This window comes from Spinacia oleracea, chromosome 3, assembly GCF_020520425.1.
Source record: "Spinacia oleracea cultivar Varoflay chromosome 3, BTI_SOV_V1, whole genome shotgun sequence".
Classification (NCBI taxonomy): domain Eukaryota; kingdom Viridiplantae; phylum Streptophyta; class Magnoliopsida; order Caryophyllales; family Amaranthaceae; genus Spinacia; species Spinacia oleracea.
In genome coordinates, this window is record NC_079489.1 from 136295717 (window position 1) to 136305442 (window position 9726).

Here is a 9726-nt window from a genome sequence, read left to right on the forward strand (position 1 = left end):
CTCCTTCGTCTCTACTCCATGGCTATGGCAAACAACATCCCTTCATACCAAATTCCTAACGCAAATGATCCTACCAATCCCTACATCTTTCTTAACATTCACAATGCCATCAAACTTACCCCAACCAACTATCTTTCATAGAAGCTTCAAATTGAAGCCATCCTTGCGGGCCACGATCTGTTACGTTATGTGGATGGTACCCTCTCCTGTCCCTCTCCAACCACCATCTCAGAAGACGGTGCAGAAATCTCTAATCCCGCGAACGTGCATTGGCTCCGTCAAGACCGACTGCTATTTGGTGCCCTAGTCGGTACCCTTTCCGCCAACCTTGTACCACTCGTCTCCCAAGCTCGCACGTCCAAGCATCTATGGGACATGCTGTCTAGCACATATGCCCTTCCTAGCCGGGGTCACATCAAGAAACTCAAGGACCAATTGTCCCGCACCACAAAAGGCAATCGTAGTGTCACAGAGTTTATGCAAACTATCAAAGCCTTGGCCGACCATCTGGCTGCCCTTGGGAAGAAAGTGGAACATGAAGATCTAATTGATCGAGTGCTTCTCGGTCTCGATGAATCTTACATTACGGTGATTGAGTCTGTCAATGCCCGTGACACACCTATATCCTTTGAAGAACTCCATGAAAAACTCATCAACAAGGAGTTAGCCATCCAACAATCCCGTGCGGATCCCTCTTTTCCCGCTGCTGCCTTTGCTGCTTATGCTCGCAATCAACCTCGCTCCAATGGAAACACCCGGCTACAGTGACCCATTGCACCCTACCTATGTGTGTAAACTCAATAAGGCTCTCTATGGTTTGAAACAAGCCCCACGAGCATGGTATAGGGAGCTCCGACAACACCTCATTGAATTGGGGTTCAAAAATACCATCTCTGACTCCTCTCTCTTCACACTTCACAACAATGGGAACATCATCTATCTACTGGTTTATGTCGACGACATAATTGTCACCAGTAACGTACCATCATTCTTGGACACCTTCATCACCAAGTTCGCGGCTCGTTTCTCTCTCAAAGATTTAGGAGAGCTCTCATATTTCTTGGGGGTTGAGGTGATGCAACACCCCCCATGGCATCTTTCTCAGTCAAAAGAGGTACATACACGATATTTTGTGCAAAGCAAATATGGAAGATTCAAAGCCCATGGCTACCCCTCTCGCCACTACACCGCCACTATCCCAAAGTGGTGACTCCTTACATGATCCCACAGAATATCGTATGCTCATAGGCAGCCTCCAGTACTTGGGTCTAACTCGTCCAAACATTGCTTTCACAGTAAACAAACTTGCGCAATACATGCAGCGACCTACAGAAGCTCACATGCAAGCTCTACGTCGCCTTATTCGATACCTCAGTGGCACGTCTCATATGGGTACAACCATCCATAAAACCTCTCCTCTAACTCTTCATGCTTACTCGGATGCTGACTGGGCACGTGACAGAGATGATTACATCTCCACTACCGCCTACATTGTTTATCTGGGCAAGAACCCAATCTCTTGGGCTTCAAAGAAGCAACGCACACGAGCACGTTCTTCAACTGAGGCAGAGTACCAGGCCGTCGCTAATGCCACTGCAGAAATCATTTGGTTGACAAACTTGTTCAAGGAACTTGGTCACACCATCTCTCCAGCCCCGGTAATTTTTTGTGACAACGTCGGTGCGACATATGTAAGTGCAAACCCTGTGTTTCACTCCACAATGAAACATCTTGCCTTGGACTACCACTTCGTTCGAGAAAATGTCCAAAATGGAAACCTACGAGTTACCTACATCCCCACACAGGACCAACTGGCAGACGCACTCACCAAGCCTCTACCAAGGCCTACATTCCATTCATTGGTTGCCAAAATCGGTCTTTCAACTTGGCCGACCGTTTTGAGGGGGCGTGATAAGGATTGACCAATTCAAGGTCAATACTTTCGGTTATTTTCAGTAAATATCTTGTATATATTCTAGGATTATATTCTCCTTTAATCTAGGAATAATTATCTCCTTAACTTATTTAGATTATTCTGTAAAACCCTAATGTATCACTACTATATATGTGTGCATATATTCAATGAGAAAAAGCATCCTTTGCGCTCACTTTATACTTTTTGCTTTTTGAGAATAAAAACTTTAAATTTTGCATTTGAGATAACTCCCAATTTGTAATTTTATCTTATTTTTTTTAAGGGATTTTTTTTTTGAGTGGATTTTTTTAAAGGGGATAAGTGTATATTAGTAGTAAATAAATAATACGACATATATATTATCGGACTCCAATTACGAAACTGTTGTTCAACTACGTAGTCATGTACAACACACATAGAGTACCAAATATCCAAAGTATGACCCCCCATGCCTGAAGGAAATAATGCCCTTGGTCCAAGTATGCATTCTATGTTAAGTCTAATAAGTGCGGTTCAGTATTAATTAACAAGTTAATAATTCAGTGAGATCAAGTGAGCTGAATGCCTAGCTAGAGGCCGCTTCAGTTCAAGTGGAATTAATGATATTAATCCACAGCTTACTCTTGACTGAACCCGTAGGGTCACACAAATAGTACGTAATCAAGTATTTAATGGCATTAAATACTCCATCTGTGGATATTCGGAATCGACGGATCTTGGTTTCAGTGGGAGCTGAGATCGTCACAGGCAAGAAATGAATGCTCCGGAAACGATGATATTGCCGGAAACGGAAATATGGATCGTATCGGAAATATAAATATTATCCAAGTCGTAGATGTTGCCGGAAACGGAAACATGGTACGTATCGGAAAATATTATCGGAAATGGAAATATTGCCGGAATCGGAAATATTGCCGGAAACGGAAATATTGTCAGAATCGGAAATATTATCGGAATCGGAAAATAATTCCGGAAACGGAAATATTAAATATTTGTTCGAAACGGAAATTAATTCCGGAATCAGAAATATTAAATATTGTTCGTATCGGAAATGAATTCCGGAATCGGGAAATTAATCGGAAGTGTATCGTACGAATTAGCATCGGACGAGGCCTGCCAGACGAAGGCCCAACACGAAGCCGGGCCATCGCCCAGCAAGCCAGCGCGCCATAACGCACCAGCCAAGGCTGCGCCAGGCCCACCGCAAGGCAGGCCCAGCGCGCGCCAACGCTGCGGCAGCGTGTGGGCCTCGTGGGAATGGGCTGCGAGCTTGCGGGCTGCGCGCGCGCGCATGGCGCCCCTCGTGGGCTGCTGTGGGTGCGTGTGTGTGTTTGTGTGCTATACGAATCCTAAAGCTATCAGGTTTCGACATATGATTAAATTCCTAAACCTAAAAGGATGAATTAATTAAATAAGAATTCTATTAGGATTCTAGTTTAATTAATTCGTATCCTAATAGGATTACAATTCCCTTTCCATACCTCTATAAATAAAGGCTTAGGGTCATTATTTTGTATAGAGTATTCAAGTATTCAAAGTGATTTTTGAGAGCAAAAATTCAGTCATATAATTGCCTACATTAGCCGAAAATTCTAAGTACCTTAAGGGCGATCCTAGTTGGTCAAGCTTAAGGCGGATCCGGACGTGCTGTGGACTATCTACGGAGGGACGACACTTGGAGTCCTAAAGACTTGTTCTTGTTCGGTTCGGGCGCAGCTAGGGAGGGTACGCAACAAAGTGTATGCATCTAAACTATGCTAAATGATTATGTGTAAATAATATGCTTTCCTGGCTTTATGGTTTTTCCGCATGATTTATGAATTGTCATATGAATCATAACCTTACAGTGGTATCACGAGCCTCATATTATTTTCATAATCTAAATTGCATGAACATGATTAAATATTACAAATTTTCAAGAATTAAAAGGGTGATTAATTTTCGTAATTGTTAATTAGTTGCAAATTGCGTTTATTTAATTATACGTACGCAGTTTTTCGGCAGTTTCTTCGTTACTCATCCAAATCGAGTGATTTTTGTGTCAATTCCGCATGTAAAAGGCATTCTAAAATTTTGACAAAAACAGTATTTTTCGGCCGAACCCAGAATTCTCAAATTCGAAGCTTAACTATGACTTTTCGGAGGTTTTAGTTTTTCGAATGCAAAATTTCGTAAATTTAAGATGTTAAATTAAATATTTGCGATTCTTGTTGATAAATCTTGAATTTTTGATTGACCTACTGTATATGTTTAACAAGTTTGAATGCCTAGCCTTGTTAATTATGCAATCTAATTTGTAATTATGATTAATTTGTTGAAAATTGGAATAATTTAGAATTAATTTGATTTTCATAATTAGTTATAATTTAATTAGATACCTATGATTAAAAACCACCATAAAAATTGTAAATTTATGTTAAATTTTAAATTTTTATGACCTAGACTTGAATCCATGTTAATCGGAAATCAATTAAATAATAAATTTTCGATTTTTCGCCCTAAAATTATGAAATTAATATTATTTATTAATTTGTCATTAATTTTGAATATAAATTTTTAATTTTTATGCGACTCGCTCATATAACTTGCACGCACAAAGCAATGGACGCTACGTGTTACCCTTAAGGGGTGTTGTATAGTGCGGGAATGCGACGACGAGCAAGGGAGCTCGTCGCCCATGCGGTACAAATGCAGCGAGCAAGGGCATGGTGCACGAGCACAAGGCAGCAGCCCTGCCTTGTGTCGTGGGCTGTGAGCCATGGGCGTGTGGGCAGGGGCGAGAGCAAGGCACGAGCAGTCGCGTGTGGGCAGCAAGCGTGCTGCGCCACAGCGCGCACTGCCTCGCGCAAGCATGCGGAGCCTCGCGCGCAGCGAGCGCAAGCTCGCGTGCCACGAGCGCTACGCACAGCGTCGATGGCTCGCGCGCAGCTCGCATGCTGCTGCCTCGTGCGATGAGCGAAAGCTCGCGTGCGGGAAAGGCAGGCGCGCAGCGAGCGATGGCTCGCATGGATCGAGCGCTGGCGCGCGCAGCGAGAACCAGCTCGCGTGTTCGATTGATGCCTTGTGATGGTGAGCAGCAGCGATGCGACGCAGCGCATGGGCTGCGCGCACATGGCCAGCGATGGATGTGTGCGTGTGGCCCATGGGCGTGCGTTGCGTGGGATTGTTGCGTTGCGATTAGATCGTTTTGAAATTTTAATTTGAAATTTTCAGTTTACGTAATTTTGATTAATTTTAAAATTAATAATTTAAATTATTTTCTTGGATTTTAATTTTGAATATTGTAATTATAATAAATTTTATTTATTCTAATTATTTTACTAAAATTAAAATCATGAATTAATTTAAATACGACTGAAATTAAATTAAACTTTTTGGATTCAATTATAAATTTATATGAGCTTTAAATTTTAATTAAATTTGTATGTTTCCGGATAGACTAGAAATACATTTTTATGTTTATAATTAGTAAAACATATGAATTTATTGGTTTAAGTGGGAGCCCTTTTTAGTCATAAACTCTTGATTAGGTCTACAAATCCTTAAGGTTAAAACAACTTGATTAGAATTAATAAGGACTGAATAATTGATAGATTATTGGTGCCCTTGATTAATTGCTGCAAATGTTTATGTGATGCATGATGTGTTTTACTAACCAGCTATGTGGGCCATTCATGATAATGAATGGGTGAATGGTATATATTGTATATGTACTGTTTTGCAGGTTATGAAGTGACTAGTATGGCCCAAATAGGATAGAAAATATGGTCTGCGTACCATTAATTTGAATGTAATTGGTCTAAAGTACCAAAATTATTTTTCAATTCAAATATGGTCTGTGTACCATCAAATAGTTGTAATTAGTTTTAATTATAGCTTATCCTATTTGAAGAAAATGGTGCCTCCCACGGAGATTTACAAGACGGACTTTGAAGTTGAAGCTTCAAGATGAAGTCGGGCCATACTAGATCACATTTATCTTATGCATGTTTTAAGTTATTTATTGCTTTTAAATATGTCTTAAAATGCATGAGATCAAAAGCTTGATTATGTTGCATGATTAATGATTTTAGTTCACTTAAAATCTAACCAACATAGTAAGAGCCTTAAGTTCCAAACTTAAAAATTGAGTTAAAAGGTGCCATGCATGCCAAAATAACATTTACTTGGATATCCTTTTTTCATCGATCTTAGTAATAGTTTTCCACCATAGCGAGGTGTTACTTATCGATACTAAAGGGGTAAGGTACACAAATAATTGTGAGTACATGTTAGTTTTGGTGAAACTCAACGATATAAGTAAGGAGTCCTTTTATGTCGTGGCAAAATCGATAGGTTTACCTAATAAGTTCTTAGACGTACCTATCAACCAAGAGTAGTTTCTAGACTATTAGCAAAAGGCTTTTGCTTACCTAAAATGTTTTAGAATTGAGTCGACAAACTGTGCTTAATTCTTCAATGGTTTTAGGGTCTTGGAATCATTTTATTCACACCTGCCGGAACACATAATTCGAATAAAATGCTAATGACTTGTTTAAATTGCATGATTGCTTTCATTTTCAAGTTATTATTCATGATAAATGTTTAGACTTTGCATGCTTCAAAGTATGTTTTAATTATTGTTTATAATTAAATATCTTGCACTGCAATAAATCCTTTTAGAAAGGTAACAGTAAATTTCCTCGATTGGTAGTGAATTCAAGAACGATTCACGGAAATGAGAGAAAATGAGCGATTTAAAATGTACGTTTCTTTTAGCGACTTTTATGGTTGTTTTCGAGTATCAAAGTCGGATGGCAAACCAATTGGTGCTTGTGAAATCAAAATACAATGTAGTTTTGAAATCATGAAGCATTGAGTTTAAAACGCTCAGCCTTACCAATGGTTAACAACCTAATATCTTTGTCCATTTAATTCTCGAACGAGTCTAGTCCCTAGACATTCGAATAGATCGATGCTTAGAGAACTTTACAAGCTTCTGGTAAGATCATCTAGTTGAAGCAAAATATTCAAAATAAATTAAATGGTAAGAACCTTGTTGGAGTGACATTGGACATGTCTAACAAAGTATAAAAGTCAACACTAAAGAATTCAATTCTTAAGACTATAAGAAAGGGTACAAGAAATAGGAAAACAAGGAACAAATGAAAGGAATTTACGATTCCGTTTCTACCTATAAGTTTATGTTTAAAGAGAAGTGACCTAGCAATCAAACTTCCTTGGTATCATATACCGCTTGAGGTTCTTACTTCGGTAATAACTCAAACAATGGAAGCTAGGCTACACTAATGACCTACAAGTGGGAAATGAAGCATGGCAATGCTACATTAGTTGTAGGGTCATCTAGTTTGTTTTAAGTCCTTTCAAGGCTGGAACTTAATGGCTATTTTGTTCCATGATCAACATACCTAAATTTCTGTTTTCAAACACAGAAAGACTCACATTCAAGGAAAACAAAAACAATGTTTGTTTATTTATTTGAATGAAATGGTCAATTACAGGTTGAGTCAATATGCTTGATTAAAACAAACAACTCTTTAAAGAACTTTACTAGGTTCAAATCAACCCCTTGATTTGAGTTCCACTAAATCTTTGGCATTGTTGCTTAGACCATATCAACAAGTTAACATTCAAAAGCTCTATTTTGATGGACTTTTGAAAGTTCATTGATTTCTAGATCAATTTAAGACGACTATTCTTACTTGTTGAAAGTAACAAAAGATATGAACTATTGTTAGAACGCCTAGACAATAGAGTTCAAAGCTAAAGAAAGATTTTATGACTTTATATGGATTTGAGTGAATATAGGTTTATTTACTCAAATGTGATATAAGTTGAATCTGTTTGGCTAGTTCAAAGATTCAGAAGTATAAAATCCACTTGGCAAGAAATCATAAAGATCTAGGTTAGATCATGTTGATGATTACTTGAGACCAAATATGATCATCAATGATTGTGTGTTGTAATTTCACAATCTAGGTCCATAAGATATGGCATATCTTAGTTGGAATAATCGAAGTCAATTAGTACTTGATTCGATTAATGATGAATCATAAAGACTTTTCCTATAATTTCTAAAACAAAATGCTCAACTACCACCAAACTAAACCAAATTCGTCAAAGCTATTGAAAAGTAATTTCAGAATGCCACTGCAGAAATCATTTGGTTGACAAACTTGTTCAAGGAACTTGGTCACACCATCTCTCCAGCCCCGGTAATTTTTTGTGACAACGTCGGTGCGACATATGTAAGTGCAAACCCTGTGTTTCACTCCAAAATGAAACATCTTGCCTTGGACTACCACTTCGTTCGAGAAAATGTCCAAAATGGAAACCTACGAGTTACCTACATCCCCACACAGGACCAACTGGCAGACGCACTCACCAAGCCTCTACCAAGGCCTACATTCCATTCATTGGTTGCCAAAATCGGTCTTTCAACTTGGCCGACCGTTTTGAGGGGGCGTGATAAGGATTGACCAATTCAAGGTCAATACTTTCGGTTATTTCAGTAAATATCTTGTATATATTCTAGGATTATATTCTCCTTTAATCTAGGAATAATTATCTCCTTAACTTATTTAGATTATTCTGTAAAACCCTAATGTATCACTACTATATATGTGTGCATATATTCAATGAGAAAAAGCATCCTTTGCGCTCACTTTATACTTTTTGCTTTTTGAGAATAAAAACTTTAAATTTTGCATTTGAGATAACTCCCAATTTGTAATTTTATCTTATTTTTTTAAAGGGATTTTTTTTTGAGTGGATTTTTTTAAAGGGGATAAGTGTATATTAGTAGTAAATAAATAATACGACATATATATTATCGGACTCCAATTACGAAACTGCTGTTCAACTACGTAGTCATGTACAACACACATAGAGTACCAAATATCCAAAGTATGACCCCCCATGCCTGAAGGAAATAATGCCCTTGGTCCAAGTATGCATTCTATGTTAAGTCTAATAAGTGCGGTTCAGTATTAATTAACAAGTTAATAATTCAGTGAGATCAAGTGAGCTGAATGCCTAGCTAGAGGCCGCTTCAGTTCAAGTGGAATTAATGATATTAATCCACAGCTTACTCTTGACTGAACCCGTAGGGTCACACAAATAGTACGTAATCAAGTATTTAATGGCATTAAATACTCCATCTGTGGATATTCGGAATCGACGGATCTTGGTTTCAGTGGGAGCTGAGATCGTCACAGGCAAGAAATGAATGCTCTGGAAACGATGATATTGCCGGAAACGGAAATATGGATCGTATCGGAAATATAAATATTATCCAAGTCGTAGATGTTGCCGGAAACGGAAACATGGTACGTATCGGAAAATATTATCGGAAATGGAAATATTGCCGGAATCGGAAATATTGCCGGAAACGGAAATATTGTCAGAATCGGAAATATTATCGGAATCGGAAAATAATTCCGGAAACGGAAATATTAAATATTTGTTCGAAACGGAAATTAATTCCGGAATCAGAAATATTAAATATTGTTCGTATCGGAAATGAATTCCGGAATCGGGAAATTAATCGGAAGCGTATCGTACGAATTAGCATCGGACGAGGCCTGCCAGACGAAGGCCCAGCACGAAGCCGGGCCATCGCCCAGCAAGCCAGCGCGCCACAACGCACCAGCCAAGGCTGCGCCAGGCCCACCGCAAGGCAGGCCCAGCGCCCGCCAACGCTGCGGCAGCGTGTGGGCCTCGTGGGAATGGGCTGCGAGCTTGCGGGCTGCGCGCGCGCGCATTGCGCCCCTCGTGGGCTGCTGTGGGTGCGTGTGTGTGTTTGTGTGCTA